Genomic DNA, 24,549 nt, shown 5'->3' with positions numbered 1-24,549 from the left:
TCGAAAACGCAGGGACAAAGTCCAGCTGTGGTTCACACCAGGATCTTTGTTAAAGCCCTTGCGGAAGACCTTTGGCCAGGCCCAGGAAAGCCGGAGATGATAAGGTCAAGAATGTGCTTTGCACATTGGGTCATAATCCTTCAGAAATGCTTTCAGGCTTACAGAAGCCCGTTACCGCCTAAACCTCTCTGGTTGAAATATGAGCAAATTGTAATAAGTACAAGGAAATGCTTTCAAAGCGATTAACAGCAGAACTCTGAGAATCGTTTGGGTGGGGAGGGACCCGGGGAAGAGTGGGCCTGCCTTTCTCCGCTAGTGAGAAGGTGGCTTCGGTATTTTCATGACCCTGGGACACAACCTGAGGGCACCACCCCTAGGGAAGACCTGGAGCGTCCCTGCTGTGCCTCCCCAAATCTGCTCCTCTCCATCACCTGAGTGTGAGACATTTCCCTCGTTCTGGTCACGTGGCTGCGTGATTCCAGCAAAGGGCCTCTTATTACAGCTTCGAGATACAGTAACTGCTCCTAAGGAGTCTCCGTGCTTCAATTCTTGGCCCTCTCCCAGCTAGTCTCTGTAGTGGCCAGTGAGCCCAGGACAAGATCTGATCATTTGGATTCTTAGTGTAAAATTCTTCAGTTTATTGCAGAATTTCAGCTAAATCCACACTCCTAAGAGGCCACAATGGTGATGTGATGTTATTTCTATCTCTTTTCTCTCTGGCCTTCTCTTGGCATTGCTGGGTGCCCCCACCCTTTGTCACCCATGCTACTGCTGTGCCAGCTGCTCCCATGCAACCATGCCACGAGGGAGCACATTCTTTCCTGCCTTGAAATTTTGCACATGCTGCGCCCTCTGCCTGAATGGCACTTCTCCGCGCTTCCCCCATTTCTACCCCTCTGCCTGGTTATCTGCTGCCTGTCCAAGCTTTAGCAGGGGCATCATCTCTTCCATCGAGGCTCTTGCAACCCCAGTGTGGGTTGGGTGTCCTGCTGTTGAGGCAGTGCCCTCTGCATGCTTTGTCTCTTCCCTGACTGTGTGAAATTCATCATTGTATGACTATGATGGAGGCTTGAATGCCTACATGAGCTAGAGTAGTGTGGGGATCAGACTTTAGAAACAGTGGGTCCGGGATCAAATCCTGGCTCTGCTAATTTCTTGCTGTGTGACCCTGGGCAAGTTACTTAACCTTTCTTTGTCTTTGTTGTCCTGTTGATAAAATGAGGACAATAATAGGACCTACCCCTTCAGGTTATTGTGGGGATTCAAGAATTAGATGACAATAAAGCACTCAGAAAAGTGCCTGGCTTGAAATAAGCATAGCATAACTCCAAGTTCCTGCTGTTAGTTACCTCTGCTCGGCTCCCATAAACTTTCATTGACTTTGCATAGAAGCAATCCCTTTCCCATCCCACCCCTGCCTTATTTGTTTATTTGGTGTTTTTTTTTTCTTTTTTTTTTTTTTTTTAAGGGAAAATCCCTCTAGGTACCTAATTACCTCCATTCTCTGGGGGTAAGAGTGTTATGAAAACTTGTTTTCTCAGATGCTGCTTGGAAGTGGTTTGTGCAAAGGCAAGGGGCACACAGTGGGCAGCCTATCCATGATGCTTCACTGTGATCGGCCTGGTGCTCAGCTGTGGACCTATTTCTCCTTCTTTAAGGAAACTAACAGATCTTCCCACAGTGAGCTTGATTAACTTCTGAGGGTCACTTAAGAAGTGCCTCATAGGATTGATAAGGCATCTCAGTTTCTTCTTATCCTGCTAATCATTCTCTTTAAAAACAAAACACACCAAAAAGATCTCAGAGCAGAAAACAAGCGAAGAAACTTTAGAACCATATTTTCCAAGTTTGTAATACTTGATTTAAAATCCTTAAATTAGTTCAGAATAGGATTTCTTTGCCAGATTTAGCTTCTTCTAGGTTCCTTCTTTGGGCTCTATTTTATTTGGACTCTGTATTCCACAGTGGATGTCTGACTTGCGTTTTGTAGACATGTCGAGGCAAGTGCTCATGGTGAGTTTTCTGTGGCGTAGTTGGAGTGCAGAATTCAGAGATGTTTTGTAAGGAGGGTGCTGCGATATTCTTCCCAACATTCCTCTGGCCTTCATATGAGAGCCTAGCAAACACATTTTAAAATTAATTAGCTCACACTGTACTTGTAAACTTTTACTTCTCTTTCTATTTTTTAAAAGTAAATATATTGGTTACAAATATACCAGAACGTTTTGATTTACTGCCTAGTAACATAATAATAATTGCCTCAAATCTGCTTCTAGTTTTAGCTGCCTGATAGGTTATATTCCCCATCTTTATGAGAATTGTCATGTCATTAATTTGTCATTTTGTTTTATTCTATAAGTATGCAAGGATGTGTTCTTGCAAAAGAGCTAGGAACATACAGAACAGGTCAAGGAAGGCCTCCTTGAATTATTCTGTGGTAAATTAATTGCTGATTATGCTAATTTTTAGTTTTGTTTTCTCAAAGAAAGTGTCAATTATTTGTCATCAAATTATAAGGTAATCCTGCAATATATTTAGCAAGAAAGAGTTTTTTCCTCTTTACACATAACAGCAAAGGGTAACAGTATAATACTGATTAACACAATATGAACAACAAAGCACAAAGTAAGGACTTGAGCAGTGGTGGAGGTTTTGTCACCAAGGAAGTCTTGTTTACAGCTTTGGTTTCTCTAATCCAGCATGTGCACTTTGAGTCAGCGTCCTTGAGTGGGACAGTCTGAGATACGAATTTCCTGGCATATTTTACGTGACTTAAAAACCTCAATGTGATCAGTGAATAAACCTGGACCAATGTTTTGGAGACCATATATCTAACTATTAACATGCAGTTATCTCTGAGCTCAAAAACGTGCATTTGCTATCACAATTGGGTTCTACAAAGAGGTGAAACTGAGACCCATGGAACAAAGTAAAACTCAGTAAGAACATGACCGGCCCTTTAAATAAGCACTGTCACCCAGAGACGCAAGAGGAAAAAAAAAAAAAAAAAAAAAGAGCCTCCCAAGCATCCACAGCCACTTGGCTGGACAGGAGCTTGCCAGGAGCTGCGTCTGTCTGATGGGCTCCTGGTGGCGCAATTGGCTGCGGCTGCCTGTGCACGTGTTGCCCAGAGAAAGTATGTTGAGACCTGTTCTGTGGGGCTTGGTGTCTGAGGAGTCGACAGGAGATGTTGTTTTTGTAACTGTGTGTGTGCTGTGTGTTCTGAAGGGAAATGAGCACAGATGCACTTCTGAGACTTTAATTCTCCCCTAAAAAATTCTGAATGTCTTATAAAACCTCCTTACGAATTACAAATATGAAATCAGTACAGACTTACTTAGCCTGGAAATACATAGAACATGATGTTTTGCTAACCTCTTGTATACAGTGGGCTCTGGTAAGCCCTCCCCTGGTGCATTTCGGTGGTACTAGGTAGGTGGTCGGTGGACGGCTGATTGGTTCAAGGCGACTCAGCTAGTGAGATGCACAACCTGGACACAAGCCCAGTTCCCCCCTGCCCCGGTCGAGTCCAGTGTCCCTTGTGAGAGGAACAGAGCCATCTTCCCCCATGAAGACCTCTTGGCAGCAGGATGCCAGGCAGGGGCTTTGGGAATGTGCGGCTCTTTCCTGCCACGTGCACATGTCACAGCTGCCATCTCTGTCTGGGCTGACGGGACAGGGCCTCATGGGAGCAAAGTGCCACTTCACCTTCCGCTCGAGTTCCTCCCTCACACCCCTTGTGTGCTGGGTTTCCTGCAGCCAGTCTTTCTCTACGGGGCCCATTTATGGCCTCCCTGAGACCCACAGGACACCTTCAGAAATACCACACGGGGTCCCTTAACCATGTAAATTCTTCCTTTCATTTCAGATACCTAGATAAAACCTAGAATTGAAGGACTGTGTGAAAGCCAAAGCTCCGCTCCGTGCTTTAGGTTCAGGTGCGTCCTTGTGCTGTACGTTGATCTGCTAATTCAGTACATACGGATCTATCACCTCCTGTGTGTGGGACACCGTGATATAGTCTGGGGACACACTGGTAAGCAGGACTGACAAGGACTGACAAAGTCCTTGCCCTCCAGAGCCTACCACCTGGCACAGAAGACAGATCCTGAGCAGTGTACCACACCACGTGTCTGTAACATCACCGCTGGGCCGGAAGCCTGCACGGCACTGCAGTTTTGCCCACCACTGTTCTCGCAGCCCTTGGCACGGTGTTTGGTGCACAGTACATGCCCACTTCACGCTGGTGTGAAGGGAAGGAGGGAGGGAGGATGAGCACGCAGCAGCAGCACCTGCAGACACAGTGGTTGTCACTAAATATTGCAGTTACCGATTTAATTATATTTAGGGAGACATAACCATTTTCCTTTCTGGTCCACAGAGAGTGGAGCCCTCTGATAATCCTTGGTGCAGATTCTTCAAGGTTTTCTATAATAGGCTGTCTTCGTTTTATCATTCTCTGAACTCCTATCACATTCAGCAAAGAAAAGGTTTTTTACAAGTGTTGGGGAGATGGACATACAAATCTTCTAAACTCCTTCTTTTCCAGCATTAACTTTCTTGCTTTTTTCCTGCCTGTGTATCAGTTCATAAACTGGGCCCTATATCTGGACATGGATGGGGGAGACATTCTCTCCACAGTATAGACAGCTGCTGGAAGACACCTGTGCTTTTGGCATCCCATTCTCCTCCCCACAGGGAAACAGTATCCAAGTTCATTTTTGGGGGGAGTCCATGCTCGTGTGGAGAACCCCATTTCCTCATTCTCAAAGCAGCATTTTAATTTGGAAGTGTTGGTGCGTAGGTACAAAATCTATTCCACTTAATGCTGCTATAAAATTTTCCCAGTCTTGAATTTAAGACAATTTATTATTTTTTCCCCCTGCTCTTGCATGGGGGACCGTCTGCTCTGCTAAACTTTTGAAACTTAACCCTCGAGTTGGGTGGAGAATGGGCTAACAATTTGGTACATTCTAAGTGCTTGTTATAAAATACTTTTCCCCAGATGGTGCTACACTATGGTATTTAATGTTGGTAAGAATGTCATTAGGAGTGTGTTCAGCTGCAATTACTAGATTATCCAATGATAGGTGGCTTTAAACAGAAGTTTATTTTTCTCATACAACTGGACATCCAGAGATAGGTGGATGCAGCACCTTACCCATGTCATGAAGGGTACAGACCGGTTCTTTATGTTCTGTCTCCCTGTGTCATCAAAAGAAGGATGCCTTAGCTTCAAGCACCAAATCCTCACCAGCAATGTCTCAAGCAGGAAGGTGGGGAAGGGCCGGGGCTTTCTTCGTATGCCCACTTCTCTTTCATCAGGGCGGAGAAGTCCTCCCTAGAACTCTTGCAGCAGACTTTCCCTTATGTGTCCTTGGCTACAACTGGGTTCTCAGTCCCAGGCCTCTCCAGATCTTTCCCAAGCACGAGGAAATGGGATCACAAGATTGGCTTCTACCAGGGGTCAGCAAACTCTGGCATGCAAGTCAAATCCAGCCTGCCACCTCTTTTTGTACACCTACAACCTAAAAATGACTTTTACGGTTTCAAATGATTGAAAAATAGCAAGAGAATATTTCGTGACACATGAAAAATACAGGAAATTCAAATTTTAGTGCCCATAAACAACTTTCTTTGGAACCCAGTGTGCTTATTCTTTCACATATTATCCATGATTCTTTCATTCCACAATAGCACAGCTGAGTAGTCGTGACAGAGCCTGTATGGGCCACAAAGCCTAAAATGTTTACTTAAGAAAAAGTAAATATTTTTACTTTAAGAAAAAGTTTGCTGATTCCTGGCTTAGACCCACTGAGGTTCATCACCTGGGGCTACAGACATTGCCATCCACACAAAATTGGAGTTTTATTCTGAAAGAAGAAGGGGGAATGGCTGTGGAATAGAGAACCAGCAGGTTCTATCACAGTGAGTCAGAAATATTGAAGACACAAAACATCTTATATATGGTTAGAATTTTTTTGCCTGTCAAGTCCATAATTTTGTTTTAGACAAAGTCAAAATAAAATATAGATGAAATATATTTATGCACAGTTTAATACAATGCATTCATGTAGCCCATGGGATTTTGTAAAATGTACTTACCAATTTTTTTGAAAAGATAATAAGTTAGGGTAATAAAAATATATAAACATAAAATGATATAATACAATGAAAATATATCTTTTTACATCCATGAGGCCCAGCTTCCCAATTTTTCTCCATAGAGATAAGCACCAAATGTCTTAGTTATCTATTGCTGTGTAACAAATTTTCCCAAATCTAGAACCTTAAAACAACAAATATTGATTATTCATAGTTTCTCTGGGTCAGGAATTTGTGAGCTGCTTAGTTGGGAAGTTCTTGCTCATGAGCTTGCAGTGAAGATGCTGGCTAGCGCTGTGGTCTCATCTGAAGGGTTGATTGTGGCTGGAGGACCCACTTCCAAGGTGGGTGACTCCCAGGGCTTTTGGCAGAAAGTTCAGTTCCTTATCACTTGAGACTCCCGGGAGGGCTGCTTTAGTGTCCTCACAATGTGGCATCTGGCTTTTTCCAAGAGACCAAGGAAAAACCCATCATGCCTTTTATGACTTAGTCTCAGAAGTCACATTGTTACTTCTACCTTATTTTATTGTTCATTAGAAATGAGTCACTAAGTCCAGCCCTCAAGGAGAGTGCAATTAAGCTCCACCATTTAAAAGGAAAGTCAAGGAATTTGTGGACACATTTTAAAAACACATCTATTTTTTTTTCCTCCACAAACAAATAGTACACTGGAAACACACTGGTTTACATCCTGCTTTCTTCCTTTAACAGTGTATGGTAGAAATCATTCTCTATCATTGCCTAGAGCTCTCTCACATTCTTATTAAAAATTTCATAGTGAAATGGGTGTACTCATAATCAGTCCCCCATGGTAGATGTTTAAGTAGCTTCTTCTTTTTGATATGTTAAACAATGATGTAGTGAATATCCCTCCACAGATGTATAATAATATATGGAGCTAAATTCTTAGAGATGGCATTGCTGGGGGAAAGGATATGCATGGTATAGATTTTGGTGACCTTTACCAAGTTTCCTCTTCACAGAGGCAGTGCTAAGTATTGCTCCTCTGACACTATATCAGTGCCACGCTTCTTTCCCCAAACTTCTCTGCTCAGGTATTACCAAACATTTTGAATATGAGAGGTGAAGTGATGTCTATTGTAATTTAATTTGCATTTCTTTTATTATATGTGAGGTTGAATATACTTTTTATATATTTAAAAACTATTGCTATATGTTTTTCTGTGAGTTGGCTACTTATGTCCTTTGCATTTTTCAGATGGGCTTTTGGCCTATTCTTCCTGATTTTTATATTAAAGAAATTAGTCTTATGTCTGTTGTATGTGTCACATAAAGAGTGTCACACTCTTTATGGGAGTATGTTGACTGTTTGCACTGGAGTACTTCATCCTCTTAGTCTTAGTAATTTCTTGCAGTTGATGCATGGGAGAACAAGGTGTGGCCTGTGATTGTACACTTAAAATCTCCAACTTCATTTACTGGAATCTTTGAATGCTATTTGACTTTATATACTATAACTTCTTAAATCCTGAGGGATCTGGTATTTCTAGCCTTGCCCTTCTCCATTTATTTTTAATTAGCAGGTACATTGTGTCAAGTACATGTGGGTTCAGAATTAAACTCCATGTTACATGGTAAGAATTCTGTTCAAACAAAGTTTGAAGTGTGTAGATAGCAGGGTCATTTCATGCCCACATTACCCCATCTGAAGATGTAAGATGTATCACTTAGATCTTTGTATGTGAATGAATTTGATTCCCACAGATCAAAACCATTGTGAAAATATTATCTGTGGTGCAGTGATATCAAAATATTGTGTCTTCTAGCCAGATGCTCCCATCTGTTAAAAGAATTGACCAAAATTCATAGAAAATGATGATGAATCCTGTTTGCAGAGATCCAGTGAATTGTGGAGGGTGATGAGGCCCACCCATAGCTTCTGTTTAATGAGTGGGAGAACCTAAATACTCAAATGTCAGAAATCATTTGGAAAAATAATTTGGAAGCTTTTGAGGGCTTAGCTCTATTGAAAAACACAAACTCTGTTGATATATAATTATTCAGTCTGCAAGGGTTAAGTCTAATCTTATATGTGCATGTAAGAAATCGTCAGATGGAAAAATATTCTCCAATTCCAGATTTTTATTAGGTTTATGGACTCTCTCCCCAACTCACTAATTCTCCCTTCTGTGCTAGGTCATTCACATAAAAGTTGAGTCTATTGATGTGGGGAGCAGTAAAAGCTGCTTCTTAGTCTTCCAAACTACCAAGTGGTGTTTTGGGCCCAAGTGTATATTTAAAACAAATATTTGTTGATTACTTGCCAAGTATCAGACATTATGCTTCGGGTTCGGGTGTCTAACAGTGATTAGGACAAATACTGCTTTTCTGGAGCCTTCGGCCTAGAGAGTGGCCCAGAAAGAAATGATTGCCACGCAGTGTGAGGAAGAGGACCTCAGGGGCTTGCTGGAGCATGTGGGATGATCAGGATGGCAGGTTGGGAAGACAACCACCCCCAGACAACTGTCAGGGGGAGATTTAGACTCTAGATCTCTGACGGTGAGGCCAGCTGTCTGCTGAATTCCCCTCTGTTTGGACAGTGAATAGATTTATCTACACATCTACATAACGGATGAATACATGAATGACAGCCATCTACAAACGGCTACTCTATCAGGTGGAAAGGTTTCGGTGGTCAGTTTCTAATTATATGTTTTGTAGGATGTAAATTTTATATCTCATAACTTCTTTTCACTTAATCCGGTGATGTCTCACGAGTCAGGCTGTGTTTATAGACATTGGCTTCATCTGAGCACAGTCATTTAACGACTGTTACAGTATGTGGTGTGTGAAAAACCATCATTTCTATGGCAAGAGATTACAGTAATAAATAAAGTTGAAGACCAAAATCGGGGGGAGGAGGATAAACTACTGTCATGATAGGACACTAGCAAGGAGGGCCTTGAGACACGACCTGGGTCACTCCATATGCCCTTTCTGCAGTCATTTCTTTGTCATCTCTAAGAAGCAGCGTTTATCTTTACAAAGGAGAAGCAACACAGTGCCCATTAAGGAGATACCAGTCCCAGGGCGCCCTTTTTGTTTCCAAATGTGCGAGTTTGAGCTGTCCCGGAGAGACAGCCCAGTTAGGGCCTCTTTCATTAATCTGATGGAGTCTGCCTTCTGGCCAGCAGGACTTTCTGCTGGAGACGGTGGCCAGCTGCTAAGAGAGGGGAAAACCTGGACCCATTCTGCCCGAGGCCCTATGCTTGTATTTTCCTCACCCTTTGGGGGACTGTGTGGACCAGTAGGAAGAACCTCATTATGCACCCCGTAGCACCCCAGCAGCACCCCACCCTCCTCCAGCCCTGGGGGGATGCAGGGATGGGGAAGTCAGAGCAGGGAGGTCACTGTTCTCCTCCCTGGCTGGGGACACATGAAGATGTTCTGATGGGGCCTTTAGGACAATGGCCACATGGTGTGTCCAAGATGCTGGGCACATCACAGCTGTCATGTGTACAAAATAAATGTGTTACTGGTTTGGAAACCCAGGGACACACTTTCTCCTTAAATGAAAATAAATTTACACTTGTTTGGTTGGTGCCTTGGGTGTCAGGGCCTTAGAGGTGAGTTCAAAGCACCTTGGAAAGACTTAATCTCTCCCTCAGCTTCGGTTCCTTTGTTTTAAGTCCAGGTTGGATGCCTTCCGCTCCGTTCCCGTAGATGGTCGGGCTGGATGGCGTTTGGGTTGTACTCAATGGCTTCTTTGTGTCATTTAACTCTCCAAACAGAGAATTCAATGCTTAAGAAAACTCAGAGGTATCAACACATCAGATATGGAGGGGACTTTTTTTATTAACTGCCATTTAGACTAACACATTATGATTCTTTGAATTATAAATAGCAGCAATAAAGCACGATTGCTACGTCACTCTCCAGAGATTGAGGTTTGTTACAGGAAGTACTGCAGGTGCGGAACTCTGCCTATGGCTGAGTATTTAAAAAATAACTCCATTGTTTTTAGACACTACTAAAGTTTTCTTAAACCAGTTCAAGTTAGTAAAGTATTAATCGTATTAATAAAGGATTTGAGCATTTCAGCACACCCCGGAATCATACAGTGTGGTAGACTAAAGAATTACATGGCTGCCAATTCTTTGACACTCCCATTGAGAAGTGGGGTCTGACTCTCCTCCTTCTGAATCTGGCCCGACCTTCCTGCCTACGTGGTGTCCAATAGAATATAATGAGAGTGATCCTGGGTGATTTTTGTCATGAAAGACTGTGCAGCTTCTGCCTCGTTCACTGAACATCCTGAGGTCACCCTTGCTGGAAGTCACCTGTGTGTGCTCCATTTGACAATTCTAACTGAGCCCAGTCTTCCAGCCATCCCTACAAGGCACCAGATATGTGCAAAGCTGTCTTGGACCCCTCAGAAACAGCCCATTCACCAGGGGAATGGCACTGAGTGACCTTTGTCAATGCAACATGGAACAGAAGGGCCACCCAGGCAAAACTTGCTCAAATCCCTGAGTCACTAAATCATGCACTATGATAAGACAGATACTGTAGGCTGATCAATTTGGGGTGCTTTGTTATGCAGCAATTGGTAACTGGGATATGTCATGGCTTTTATCTCCTCTAAGCTGGTGAAATCTGGGTGAATGAAAAGACAGGGCCAGGTGGGAGGTGTGGAGTGGTTGAAGGCAGCTCCAAGCGGGGAGTGCGGAGGAAAGAAGGAGGCTCTGTGGAGCCAGTTTCTCCATTTAGTACCTGCATTTTTCCCCTTTTGAGTCACTATAGGGATCGGAATACTCTGTCATTCAAGAACATAAACCACCAGGGTATATAAAAACAGGCTGCATTATTAAGCAGGCTTTCTAGAACAAGATGTTCCTTTGTTGTAATAATTCCTCGTGAGAATTTTACAAGGAAATAAGCTTTTCATCTCCATGTAAAAGCTTCAATTGGTATCAGGCCATATTATTAAATAAGGATTAAAAATAGCCCTGGAGTTTTTAAAGCATAATTCATGTATGACAATAAATGGCAAATGCCAGTTTGTTTGTTCCTGGACTTCTTACGACTTGATGCCACCTGCTGTGACAGTGAACACTAATATAACTAAGCCTTTTGCTAGAATTTAAATCTAAGAGCAATGTGGTTCAGCAATTAAACAGTGTGGGTCAAGGGTGCTCAGCTACTTAATCCATCGAATAATAAATTAATTGTTACAATAGTTGAAAAGAATAAATACTATACATACTTGGGGATATGTTTAGGATTAGCAGGGTTTTTTTTTTGAAAAGTTCAGATCTATGTTTAAAAGTTTTAAGATCTAAAGTATATTTCTTAGGATCTAAATGTAATGATGAATGAAATTATTTTTAAGTTTGAAAGATATGAAGGGTGAGACGTGTGTATTGAGGTGGAACATAACCCGATTTATGGCCTGGACTGAGGCTCTGGTAAGACATTTTACCACTACCGTGCAGACCATGAGCATTGGAGTAGAGCTCTCCACCCTGTGGGAGGTAGGCGACCTAAAGCATTGCTTGGGTGTGCAAACGAAGTCAATCTAGAAGGTGTTATCCACTGTGTGGACTTTTATGTATTTAAGAAAAAAAGATTTAACGTTTCTTTTCTCAGATAGGCCTTGCTGCACTTATGATACATTTTTCCTTTATAGACGTACAAGAAGTGTGACGCGTAATATTGGAGTCATGGGATAAGCTAGCGTGATAACAATGAACAACACCAACAAAGACATGAAAGGGAGGGCACGGCCGTCCTTCCCTTCCTTCCTCCTCAGTGTGGCAAGAGAGGGACCCATCCCATGGTGTGATTTTTATTCTGCAAGGAGCCTTATCTCTGCCACAGGGTTCTGTTGGTCATTGCTGAGCTCACTGGCTATTTTGTCACCCCACTAGAGGGCAGGCTAGGGAAGACAAGGGACAGAGCGCAAGGGGACAACTGGTTGGCCTCCATCCAGTTAGTCTTGTCCTTGCCTTGCAGCAAGGCTGAGACAGACGCCTTACAGAGGGTCCGCACAGATGTCGGAGGGCCCCGCCCGCTCTCCCCTTGCCCTGATCAACAGCCCCACCCACTCACCCCATTCTACACCTAACCAAGAGGAGGGGCTGAGACCAGCAAGGATTGCCAGTTTTCTGGCCCAAACTGTGCAGGAAGAAGGGAGAAGGTGACGCTGAGCTGAGAAAAGCTGGTGCAGAGTGTGCAGGGACAGAGCTGAGCGGACCACAGCGGGGGGTCTCAGGACTGGGCTGCAGTGAGACTGATTTCCCAGCACCTCTCCGGGAGACTGGCAAGCAGGAATTCCAGAATTCCAGCGGGGTAGCAAATTCTGACAGCTGCAATGTGAGAATCTCCCCGAGAAAGAAGCCTTGCTGTATTCCACGAGCCCTGCGACGGCGTCCTTGCCCCTTATGGAAATTGTGAAATTGGTTAAGAACTTGGTACCGCCTGGCACTCTCTGCTACGTTTCTATTGGTTTTACCTCGTGCTTTCTCTGTTACCCTCTCACGTGGTTTCTGTATCCTTCAGAACACTTCGTGTCCCATAGGACACTCCCCCAATTTTGAGGTTGATTGGAAATTTCTATATATGTTGTTTCTTTGGCCCTTGGAAAAGAAAATAAACCTCTGTTGTATTGTTGTTTCCATGAGAAAATCAGGCAATATACAAACTCAACTAACTTATCATCTTTCCTAGGAATGTGGACCACTTATTGAGAATGTTCTCTCCCTGAGAGGTATCAGTGGGTGATATTTCAGTACCAGAATTGTTTTGCATGCAGTTGGATTTTCAGGGCTGTGTGCCTATGGCAGATCTTATTCTGTTGGATTCGGTGAATTAGCTTTTCCAGTTTTGTAGAGTATTACTTGTTAAGTTCTTGCTGCCCACACAAGTGGCATCTGAATAAAAATGGAAAGAGTCAGAAATCCCCTGAAATCATGCAGCTTATTCACAAAGAATAATTTGTGAAACGAGTTTACGGTTGTGTGTTTCTCCAACACTGTCCGTGGTAGGTGGGATTTCGGAACGTTCTCAATGCCATGGGAGTCCACAGCTGGGTCAGGAATAGAGCAAAGCATGTGGACGCTGACGTCTGTCTGGGTGGCCCCGCTCCTCTTGCCCCATTGTCACTGTCTCCTTCACCTTGAAGATGTGTTGCCACATCAAAGACACTGAACATGTCACAGTGCACAGCAGTGCTGACTGTCAACATGTTTTGCGGATCGTTGATTAGCTGATTGGATCATGTCTTCATGCATTGATTCAGTGAGGATTATTAAGCATTCCAAGTCCATAAAAATATCTTTTATTATTTTTGCACAACTTCGTGTTTCGGAGTGAGGTTTTGTGTTTCCTGGTTTGGGGTACCCAACGTTTTATGCCGTTTTTACTCTTGGGCCTTATTTTCTTGAGTTAGAACTTTCCTTTATTGTACAGACTCACAGACAAGACGGTGCAAAACCATGCCCACCATAGCTCTCTCTTCTCACAGTGTTTGTTGGAGGGTCTCTGTGACCAGCGTCCTGCAGTTAAGTGTGTGTTTGGACAGAGACGGGGGCCAGAGAACCAGAGCACAACTGGTTTAGGCGATGCCCAAAGCTGGTCTGGACAGGCTGAGGCATGTAGCCCACTGTGGAATCAGAAATACCTAAGACTCAGCAAGCCCTGCCCCCTGCCCTTCACATCCCCTGAACTCTCTTATCTGTGTGGATGCCTTTGTTTCAACGACAAGTTAATGAGAGCTCTCACAGAGGCAAGAAAATAAGTCATTTGCTTTTATTCCAATAGGACCTTTCTTCCTAATAGGTCAGGGCACTTTTTTTTTTTTTTTTTTTTTGAGACAGAGTCTCGCTCTGTCGCCTGAGCCAGAGTGCCGTGGCATCAGCTTAGCTCACAGCAACCTCAAACTCCTGGGCTCAAGCAATCCAACTGCCTCAGCCTTCCGAGTAGCTGGGACTACAGGCATGTGCCACCATGCCCGGCTCATTTTTCTATATATATTTTTAGCTGTGCATATGATTTCTTTCTATTTTTAGTAGAGACGGGGTCTCGCTCTTGCTCAGGCTGGTCTCCAACTCCTGAGCTCAAACTATCCACCCGCCTTGGGCTCCCAGAGTGCTAGGATTACAGGCATGAGCCACTGTGCCCGGCCCAGGGCTCTTTTATAAAGTCACCTTCAGTGTGGGGTGGGAAGAGCGGGGTGGGCCAGCTCCCTCCCAGTTCAGAGGGAGAGCAAAGGGCTCCTTCTCTCCTTGCCTGGGGAAGACTCTGCCTGCACACGCATCTCTGCAGCTACCTCCCCTGTTTCTTCCACATGGGCTGCAGCTCCTGGTGCAGGGAGAGGGTAGAGCGGAGAGAAGGGTGTGCATTTCTGGGCTCCCCACCTCCCTTTGGTTTTCCCACCTCCAGTGGTCATAGTGAGACCCGCTGTTTGGAAGAAGTTGTCAGTGCTCAACACAACCCAGCAGAGACGTGTGTGTCAAGGAGGTCACCCCCTGGAGAAGCCCAGATTAAGTGGTGTCAGAAGGGACTTTGATAAAGAATGATGTTTTTCCTCTGGGGACTGGAAGGTGGGTGAAAATTAAACCAGAGACGGCTTCCAGGGTGTTTATGTTTCAGAGCACACGCCTCGCACCACACTGTCCGTTCTGAGTAGTATTTTTTATCATTTACTGCTACTTCTTATTTCTAGTCCATTTTCTTCTATGGAAAGTGCCCTAACAAGTGTCTCATGTGGTGTGTTAAGGGATTTGAAGTTCTTCTTATTTCTGAGAACCGTCTGGGCTGGGCTGATCTTGGTGTCCTCGGCATTGCTTGGCACCACTCCAGGGGCGCTGGACCTCCCAGAACAGATTAGAGCAGGAATGTTCCCCGTGGCACTGGGCAACGTGGCCTTCTGGGGCTTCCTCTGGGGACTGTGGCTACTGGTGACTTTTCTTTTGAATTCACTTTCTTAGGTTTGGCAAAGGCTTTCAGACACCTCCATATCTTTGTTGACTCTGACGTTTCCTTGTACGCTTTATCGTTTTGATTCACCTCCGCTTTTTTATGAGCCATCCTAATTCTAGCTCTACAGTCTTGAAGTGAGAGAAGTTTCAACTTCTTTATTCTTGCAAAAGATTGTCCCATTATTTTCCAAGTCTGTTTCCTATGGGTGGATCATGAGAGCTTGTTGGGAGCTTTGTATCACCCCAAACCACAGCCAGATTACCCTATTGCAAAATATTTGCAAATTATTCAATACGGAAAGTAATATTTTGTTGCCTCTTCTTTGAATTCTAGTTTCATATGCCTTACTTTGCCCCTTAACACAAGACTGAAATACGGCAATTCCTAAGTCACGGGACTTGCCTAGATTGGATTTAGGGTAACAAGTGGACGTATGTAGAAAATTCCAGCCTCCACTTGTGTGTGGTCAATGTATCCATCTGAAGCCAATGTGGCCAATGAAGTGGCTGATCACCCTGACACTGTTTGCTGTATCCCCTGTACGGTGTGCAAATTAGGGACACTGGTTCCCTCATCACTGAGCATAACTGCCCCCTTTCAAAATTGGAGCCTTTGACTGTTTTGCTGCTCAACTAGTTTGTGGACAGTTATGTGAAGCTGATCTCAGGCTGGGTCAGGGTCAAGGAATCCGGAAACAGTATTGGTCCCCTCCTTGTCTTTTCTCAGGGGTAAGGGTAGGGAGGGAGTTACAGTATTCGCCAAAAAAAGCATGTGGCTCGGAAAAGACTTCCTTATAATAAAGCCAGGGTGTTAGCCAGTTTGGTGTTTCTCCTTGTTTGGAGAGTGGCTGATCCTCTTTGGCCTTGGGACCCGGGCCTTCCCTTTGCGTGGGTCAAGCCGGGCCATGGAATATAGTTTTAGGCACTGACAGTGGGAAATGAGGGAAGGCAAAGCTTCCTGACAATTCTGTGACTTTCAAAGTATCTTAAAAGCTCTCCCTTTAAATTGCTATCATCCACAGGGTGGTATCACATGTCTTTGCTCACTGACAAAGAACTTGCAAGTTTAGCAACTTGATTTTCCGTGATCTAGGAATGCTTGAACTTGTCAGAATTCAGAGACTACAAGGAGATGCAAAAATGAAATCTAATTGTTAAAATTGCCCCTCTGAACATAGTTCTAATAAAATTTTGTTATTTTCCTAAAATCTGCCTTTTTTAAAATTCTAACTGTGATTTTCCTGCTTTTGAAGCCTAAAGCCAACTTTTCCTATTTTACACATAATATGATTTTATGCACTCCTTATTGATTCTTTCATCTCCTTTCATGAATGCAAAATGTCAGGCTGGTTTGTGTCTAAAGCTTGTGAAACCGGAGGCTTTGGTCTAATAATACAGGCTCACCTTTAAATCTCCATGGCCAGGAGAAAAGGGAGTGTCAGAGAAAATTAGCAGCCTCACATGGCTTAGGTTTCTTAAATATGAAGATATAGGGCAAAGTTTACTAGATTTACATTTAAATAAAAATACCCTCCCACTATACCATTGATCTGGCATGTGGTCTCATAGTGCATTATGCAATCGTCTCTCTCCATTACAAGCAACTGCGTTTGTGCTGAGAGCTGTTCATTGGTTTGCTATTCTGTTGCAGTGATCCCGGTTAGCAAGACAGCTGCAGGAGAAACTGACTACCTAATTGACTACAGGTGGCGTTTGTTCTCTTGCTCCTTTAAAATGAAGCAAAAGTTTTCAATGAACATGTCATCCATGAGATCTATTAAGAACTTCAATTTAGCCATCCGAATCTTCCTAGCATCCTGGATTGCTACGTCTCCGTATTCCAGGTGATTTAATTTTAGCTTTTGGGCACCCTTCATAGCCACAGTGACCAGCTGTAGTAATTAATACAGCTTTTCAAAACTGCCTCAGACCTTTTGGACAGAGATCTGACGAGCATATCTTTAGAAAATGAAATTTATTAAGATGGGACAAGAGTGTTCACCTAGCTTTGCTCCTTCATCAGACACCTGTGAGAAGCTGTCACTTATACGAACGTGTAAAAAGGCCATAAAAAGGGACATTTTCATTTTATGTGTGAGGAAATGAACAGATAGTGTCAACTTGTGGGGAGGTTAGGGGTCACTGGAGTTGGTGACCTCTTCTAAGTTGACCCTGGGGAAGACCATCTTGACAGACTGTGGCTTTTTTCTAGATACTCCTTTGAGATTCAGGCTTTCATGGAAGGCTGGTAGGGGCAGTTTTAGACAGGTGGATTCTTCTAGGTCTCACTCATCATACCACACAGGTGATCACCTGTCTTCCACTGGAAAAGTTAACTAAATATCCTCTGACTTCTGCCTTAATTCTGAAATCTGCATTGGCCCTAAACTCTATCTCATAATAATTCCCTTAAAAATCCTTAAGATATTTCTGTTTACTGACTAGTTTCAGTGTAATAAAAAGTAGTATGCAATTTTCCGCTCCCAGCTGCAGAGAACTTTTACATATTGGTCATTGAAACTAACCTGAGTGTGTTTGAGGCATTGGACTTTTCCCTTTGTTAATCAATAGCTCCAGGCCTTTGGCCTCCTTAGAATTTGTCAGCATTACAAGAAAACATAAAGAAAAAGCGTGTACCTCTCCCCCACCAGCCCGGGAGCTACATGTTTCTAAAGAACTTTGCAAAAGAGCTAGGGAATTCTGTACAAAGTGAGGAAGCTGAATTTGAATACTTTTAGAGATAATTAGAATTTCTTTTTTATGGTCTACTCTGCTTAGCATGTGGGTGACCCTATTCCACCACCATGCTTCCTTCCATCCCCACCCCCAGTTCTTCAATGAGAATCCAGAAATAAGTTACAAATCTCAAATTGTTATTGTCCTAACATCAGCAAAATGTGCTGCTGATCTCGTATCAAGAGACATTGTTTAAAGCACACTGCTCAGGTCCCAGTTGGGTTTGGGACTGGGTGTTCTCAGTGCCTAGACAGAAAGACATTGCCGTCTTCAGGTAGTTTTTCTATGGGGTCTAGGAGGGCTGTCAGGGTTAGGGAGACCAACTCTTCCTAGTTTTTCCAAGACTTGCTTTGAAAACTGGAAATCCTATGTATCTGGTAGTCCCTGAATCCGTGGGAAATCTGGATGGTTTAGTCCCTTACAGGGGCTAAAAACTAACTTGCAACATTTTCTGCCAAAACCTCATTAGGGATGGACCTGGTAAAAGTGAAAGTGATAAATCTGAAAGTGCATCTCGAGACCACTAGGGGGCACCAATAGCCTCTCGGAGTTGTTTCCATAGCTTGAAATTTGAGGGCAGGTTCTAAAAAACCACAGTAAGGAACCAAGCAAGACTAAAAAAAGCAAAATGTCATAGGTGGACCCCTCATCCTCTTGACGTGAGGGCCTGGGACTGTGCCCTGTTAGATTTTTGACCAGAGGGGCCCTCAAATTAATATTGCCAAGTTAAAATTCAGGGGGAAAATAGCCATGTGAATCCAGTAGAAAGCTCCATTTAGGGCTTGTCCACTAGAGGCTGTGGCTCAGAAGGTGCAGTGGAGGGACAAGCAGGACGCCCCACGGTTGGGGCCAACACAGTTGTTGTCGTTCACCAGTCCACACAGGGGAGCTTGTGGTCTTGGCTGGGTTGTTAGTGGGTTCGATGCAGGGAGCCTCACTGCTGCCCAGATAATGAGTGGACTGGCTTCATGCAGGAAGTTTCTAGAAACAGGCTAAGTACGTCCTGCTTCAGGGTTTGTCCCTCTGTGTACCGATTAGTAGCTCACCTGATGAACTGTCTTAGAGAAAGTCCTGGGATTTCCCCACAGGAATCCAGCTCTGTTTGTTTTCTATGGCTGCTGTCACAGTTTACTGCAAACTTGGTGTCTTAAAACAACTCGAATTTCGTATCTTACAGTTCTGCTGGTCAGAATCGTGACATAGGTCTCACTGGACTAAAATGAAGGCACCAGCTGGGCTGCGTTTCTTTCTGGAGGGTCTAGGGGACAATCCATTTCCTGGCCTTTTGCAGCTTCTGGAAGCCGCCTGCATTTCTTGGCTCACGGCCCCTCCCTCGATCTTCGATACAGTACCTTTCGTCTCTCTGACCCTTATGCCCTAGTTGAATCTTTCCTGACCACAGCTGGGAAAGGTTCTCACTTTTAAGGACTCATGTGATGAGATTGGGTTCACTCGATAATGCAGGATAATCTTCCCATCTCAAAATCCATAACCTAGATATCACTCTCAACGTCCTTTTTGGATGTAAGGTAATGTATTCACAGGTGCTGCGAATTAGGACCCGGGCATCTTTGAGGGGCCATTATTATTCTGCCCCCTGCAGCAGTAAATGGTCTCAGAGCTTGTGCTCTAACATTCTGTCATTGCCACTCCCAGCCATGGCCAGGGAGAGTTGTGCTCAAGAGTAGATCTGTTTGGAAAGGAAGTTGGTGGTTATTTTCCCGGTTGCCTCTGTGATTGCTGTATTGACCCTAAGGGCTGCCTTCTCAGACTGTGAAATGAGAAGAGCAAGTCTGAAAAGTCATTTTGCTACATCAGGAAATGGTCTTACTTAGATTCAGTGTTCTCTGGGTGCTTTTATTGAAAGCTGTTCATGGCCAAGGCAGGCATTTGTGCCACCTGCCTTAAAACAATTCCAGACCCAAACTCTTTTGGCCAAATGACGTGAAACATGCCCTGCCTGCCCTGTTGGAAGAAGAGGTGGAACTGGTCGCCCACGTGCTTGGCTTTGCAGGGCTCCCCAGCGTCTGCAGGGAGATGCCAGCCCTGCCCGGTCAGCCAAGGTATGGGTGGGGTGGGAGCTGCTGTTAACCAGGCAGAAGGACTATTCGTACCCCAAAGGTGGGTGTGGGGGATGCAGCATCAAGGTCATTGTCATCTTGAGTCCTAGCAGAAGTTTCCTAGAGAGGGAACAGAATATGTACACATGACTAGAGACCCCCCCACCTCTGGCCCCCCTGGTCACCAGGGCTGTCAAACGTCGTCTCCTCCCTACCCCAGCAAACAGGGCGTGCACTTTTCATAGCCTCCACCCAGCTCCACTGGGAAACAGCGTCCCAAGCACTGTTCCTCCTTTGTGCATCTCACCTGCTTCTGGTATGTGTTCTCTTATCACTATGGACTCCTGCAAGCCCTCCGACCTTTACTGAACAGAGACAGGGGAAACAAACAAGCAAGTGAATGAGCTAACTCTGAGGAAGGACTCTGCCGGAGCTGGAGCCCCTCCGTTCGTCCAGGGTGGGCTAAGCAGGTGGATTCTAGCTGACTGCCTGGGTTCCAATCCTGCTGTGTGAACTTGGGCAAGTTTCTCTGCCTCTCTGTGTCTCAGTTCTCTCAAAGGGAGATATTAATGGTAGTAGTTCCTATATCTGCTAGGGTTGCTGTTAGAATTAAATTGAATTAATGTAAGTAAAGTGCTTAGAACAGTGAGCAGCACAGAGCCAATGCTAGTATGTGTTAGTTGCCATCATTATCATCATTATCCTTATTATTTTGCAACATAGCCATTTTGTTCATAATCACATTTGTAAAAGACAGAACTGGAATCTGTGATCTGCTTAAGGCCTCGGGTGCATTATTTTGAGAAGGCGCATCTAATTATGTATCTTCTTTTTAGAATGAGAGTTGGGAGCTAAATTCCAAGGAGCATGTATGGATCAATACTGATCTTTTGATCCTCAAATTCCTGGGATGAGGCACCCCTTCAGGTGCACCAAGGCACCCACTTTTCACCAGCTGCTGACGGCTTGGGGATGCCTGCCAGGTTTCCCTGTGCGGCTTCGACAGAGCTTCTTGCTTTTCTCTGTAATCCAAGGAGAAATGTGGAGGACCAAAGTGAAATTATGGCCTCTGTTGAGAGTGATTTAGAGACTTAGCAATGAGGAGGTCCTGGTGTCTGGCCCATTTGGGTGGTGTCGTTTGGTCTGGAGTGTCTGTCACACACCGTGATGGGCAGTTCTGGGGCAGGTCTGCCACCTGAGCTACACCACTGGTTCATCTGCGTCTTGGGTTGAGCATCAGATGTTCCCAAAAGGTGGCCTGACAGGCAGCCAAGGGGAAAGGCTGTCCCTGTATTAGGTGGCTCTGCACAGGCTTGGGGGGGTTGCTGGGCTTGTCGTAAATTCCCACTTCCCTCCCCACCCTGATAGACTTCAGCCCCTGTTCATCTGTTCTTCCTTCCTGAGTCCTGAGCAAATCAGGGTGAGTTGGTCACCCAATGATTGTCATTTGGGTGGCTGGGGAAAGGAGCCCTTGCCAGGGAGGCTGGGGAGATATCTGGGGACAGTTAAGGCTGGGAGAACCGCTGGGCCTGCCAGTGTGCTCCTTAGGGAGAAGTCTTGAAAGGAACTTCATGTGATGGGGAATTTCTTAGAACTTGGGAGGACAGTGGTCATTTGTTCCATGACGAGAGTTTTCATGAAGTGACTTCCGTGGGGCTGGGGGAGTGGGAAAAAATTCAACACGTGCCAGGTGCTGAGAGGAGGCGTTAGCCCCTGTTCTGCACAGAAGGCTGACATGATCTGCCCTGAAGGAATGTCACCAACAGGAAACAATTAGTAAACAACTAGGTGCTAACCCAGACAGAGCTGATGATACCTTAAGTGAATTCAGACAAGGGAAAAGAAATGCTGACCAGAGAGACCTGGCAAGGGTCAAGGAGGCAGAATAAATTACCTGCCATGGTAGGAGGCAGAGGTATTATAGAAGGTGGCAGGGGACCATTAAGGACACAGCAGTTGGCCTGAGAGAAAGGCAGCATTGGAGGAGAGTGAGGGGCTTGACTGGCAGATACTGGGAAGTGGGAAGGGAAGGGAGGAGAGGGCAGGGGAAGGAAGAGAAAAGAGGAAGGAAGGAAGGAGGAAGGAAGGAGGAACAAAGGAAGGAAGAAGGAAGGAGGAAGGAAGGAAGAAGGAAGGAAGAAGGAAGGAAGGAGGAAGGAAGGAGGAACAAAGGAAGGAAGAAGGAAGGAAGGAGGAATGAAGGAAGGAAGGAAGGTGGAAGGAAGGAAGGGAGGAAGGAAGAAGTAAGGAGGAAGGAAGGAAGAAGGAAGGAGGAAGGAAGGAAGGAGGAAGGAAGGAAGGGAGGAAGGAACGAAGGGCAGATTATTGAATCTCCCCAAGTGTCAAGCATTGTTCCATGAGTTTTATGTGTAACATTTCATCTAATGCTCACCCAATACTAAAGGGTCGGTACTTTTCTCCTTACATTATACATGAGGAAAGAGAGGAATTAGAAGGTTAGGTGACTTGCCCATGGTCACCTGGGAGCAATGTGATTCTAGTTTGGACTTGAATGACATTCCAGCAGAGTGGTCAAAGGACAGTGGCATCTTACCATGGTTAACCTTGTCTGGGATACAGGAAAGATCAGAGAAGGTAGAAATCCCAGCCAGAGAGACCCCCAGAGGCCTCCTGAGACCGGAGGCGGCTGGCCTCAAAGGCAGAAATGTGGTGCTGGGTGAGAGCTTGATGTTCAGGTCAAGGGGGGGGAACAGTTCAGTTTCCATCCTGAGCACCTGGAAAGAAGCTGAGACCATTGACTGGATCCAGTTTGGAGAACGAGAGATTGAGCTTTTCCACCTAATCCTATGTGTGCCTTTGGGCAGGTTACTTAGCTTCTCTGAACCTCCGTTTCCTCCTCTGTTAAGATGGGGAGACTAACAGGACATGTCTTACATGACTTTGAGAGGATTAATTCTGATAACGTTCATAAATTATTTAGGACCATCCTTGAAATCAGAGTAGGTGGTCAATGAGTATTAAAAACTGAATATTATCAGTTTTTAAAAATTTCTTTAGAAATTGCTGATTTTTGGAGGACTTTCCCTATAATTCTCATTCTACAAAGGGGTGGGCTACTTTGTTTCTCCCCCATGCTGTTATAATAACCCTTCTTCCCGGGGATCTGCAATCCTGTTGTGTTGAACTTCAAATCCTGACAGGGGCGTGGTTGCCTTCTCCAATTTCACGGAATTCACTCTCTCCAAGGGGATGGTGGAGACAGAGAAAAAAAAAAAAAGAAACCAGTGGTTCTTTAAGGACTACACAGTTTGGCATAAAAATCTCACTAATTGAGGCTTGTTAAAAAGTACCCTAAATTCCGTAATTGTCTGTTCTGGTGCGCTCAGGTTTGGAAGAGTAATGATGATGATGTTGATGATGGTAATGACAATAATAGCTACCTTTATTGGGTGCCCAGAATATTCCAGTATATCGTGCAGAGATCTTGCACGATGTAGGTGTCTGGATCCCCGCTTTTTGAAAGAGAGAAACTGAGGCTCCCGGGGAACAAATGAATTGCCCAAGGCGAGCGAGTAGTGAGGCCAGAGTTCACACGGCTCTGCCCTCCACCAGGCTGCCTCAGGGACACCCGATGTCACTTAAAGCACAGAAACGCCAACTTAGCAGGCAAATGGAGAGTCTTATAACATTTTTTATTTGCAGAATTATTCAAAACCAAGAAGTAAGTCTTAGATATATTCAAATATTGCATTTGAAGTCATAACCGTGGGCCGGGAGGCTGGGCACAGAGGGTGGCCGGGAGGACTTTGGGGCCAACGACTCTGGGCTGTTGCTGCCTCTCTCTCGTTCCCATCCCTCCCATCGGATGTGACTCTCAGTGGACAGTCTCTCAGCAGCGAGAACCTGTGAGCTTCTGAGAGGGAAAAAGTTCATGGATGTTGGCCCAGAAAAGAACGAGCAGGGAGGAGCTGCCAGGCGCTTTCCGAGGGGGACCAGGCGCCAGGCACATGGGAACACCTGGACTGGGTCCCCCGTCGTTCTGTGAGCATTTCCCGTGTGCCGGGAACTGCCAGGGCCTGGGGGAGCCGCCTCGATGACCAGAGACAGGCTGGGACCTCAGACACCCACCAGAGCGAGGGTCAGAGGGAGCCAGGCTCCCCTGCACGGAAGCAACTGCCCCCTGCCCGTCCCCAAAGCCCTTCTCCTGGCGGTGGGTCCTGACCTCCTGCAGGTGTCAGGCCTCAATGCGGGGACACAGTGGGTACAGGCCGGAGGCGCGGTGGGCAGCGGCCTCCACACTTCTCTTTTACGAGCACCGGCCACGTCAGCCTTGTGTCCCCCTGGGTTGAGTTCATGGTCACACATGGCACAAGGGATGTCTGTCGCACTCAGGCCCGTTGTATGTGCGACGGAATTTTGTGTGCTGAGGGAATGGAAGCCCGGCCTCCACGGATGCGTCCAGGGCAGTTGCCGGGGAACTTGGGGAGGGCTGGCTGCTTGGCTTGAAGGCCAAGATCTTCCTGTTTGGCCACAAAGCGTGTGTTTCACTGCCAGTTTCCAAAGCGTGTGGGGCCACTGCGCGTCCAGCAGAGGACACGGGAGGGATTCAGGGAAGTTTGTGGGTGGGACCCGGAGGGCGGGCGTCCTCCCCCATCTGATTCGCCTTAACTCTGGCCGGGTCGGCTGCCAGCGGGGAGAGTCCTGGCCCGGTCTTTTGGCCACGTCGCTCCCTCTGAGAACTGACT

The 24,549-nt window shown here is 45.3% G+C and overlaps 1 protein-coding gene across 1 annotated transcript in view; it reads left to right on the top strand.

Annotated features, from left to right (window-relative positions):
- The window catches only part of CLIC6 (chloride intracellular channel 6), a 38,959-nt gene that overhangs the window by 1,882 nt on the left and 12,528 nt on the right, over positions 1 to 24,549 (top strand). The window lies entirely within an intron of this gene.

Source organism: Eulemur rufifrons, chromosome 7 (genome assembly GCF_041146395.1).
Source record: "Eulemur rufifrons isolate Redbay chromosome 7, OSU_ERuf_1, whole genome shotgun sequence".
NCBI lineage: Eukaryota > Metazoa > Chordata > Mammalia > Primates > Lemuridae > Eulemur > Eulemur rufifrons.
Note: the sequence above shows the minus strand (reverse complement) of the source record. Positions and strands in the feature narration are given on the sequence as shown.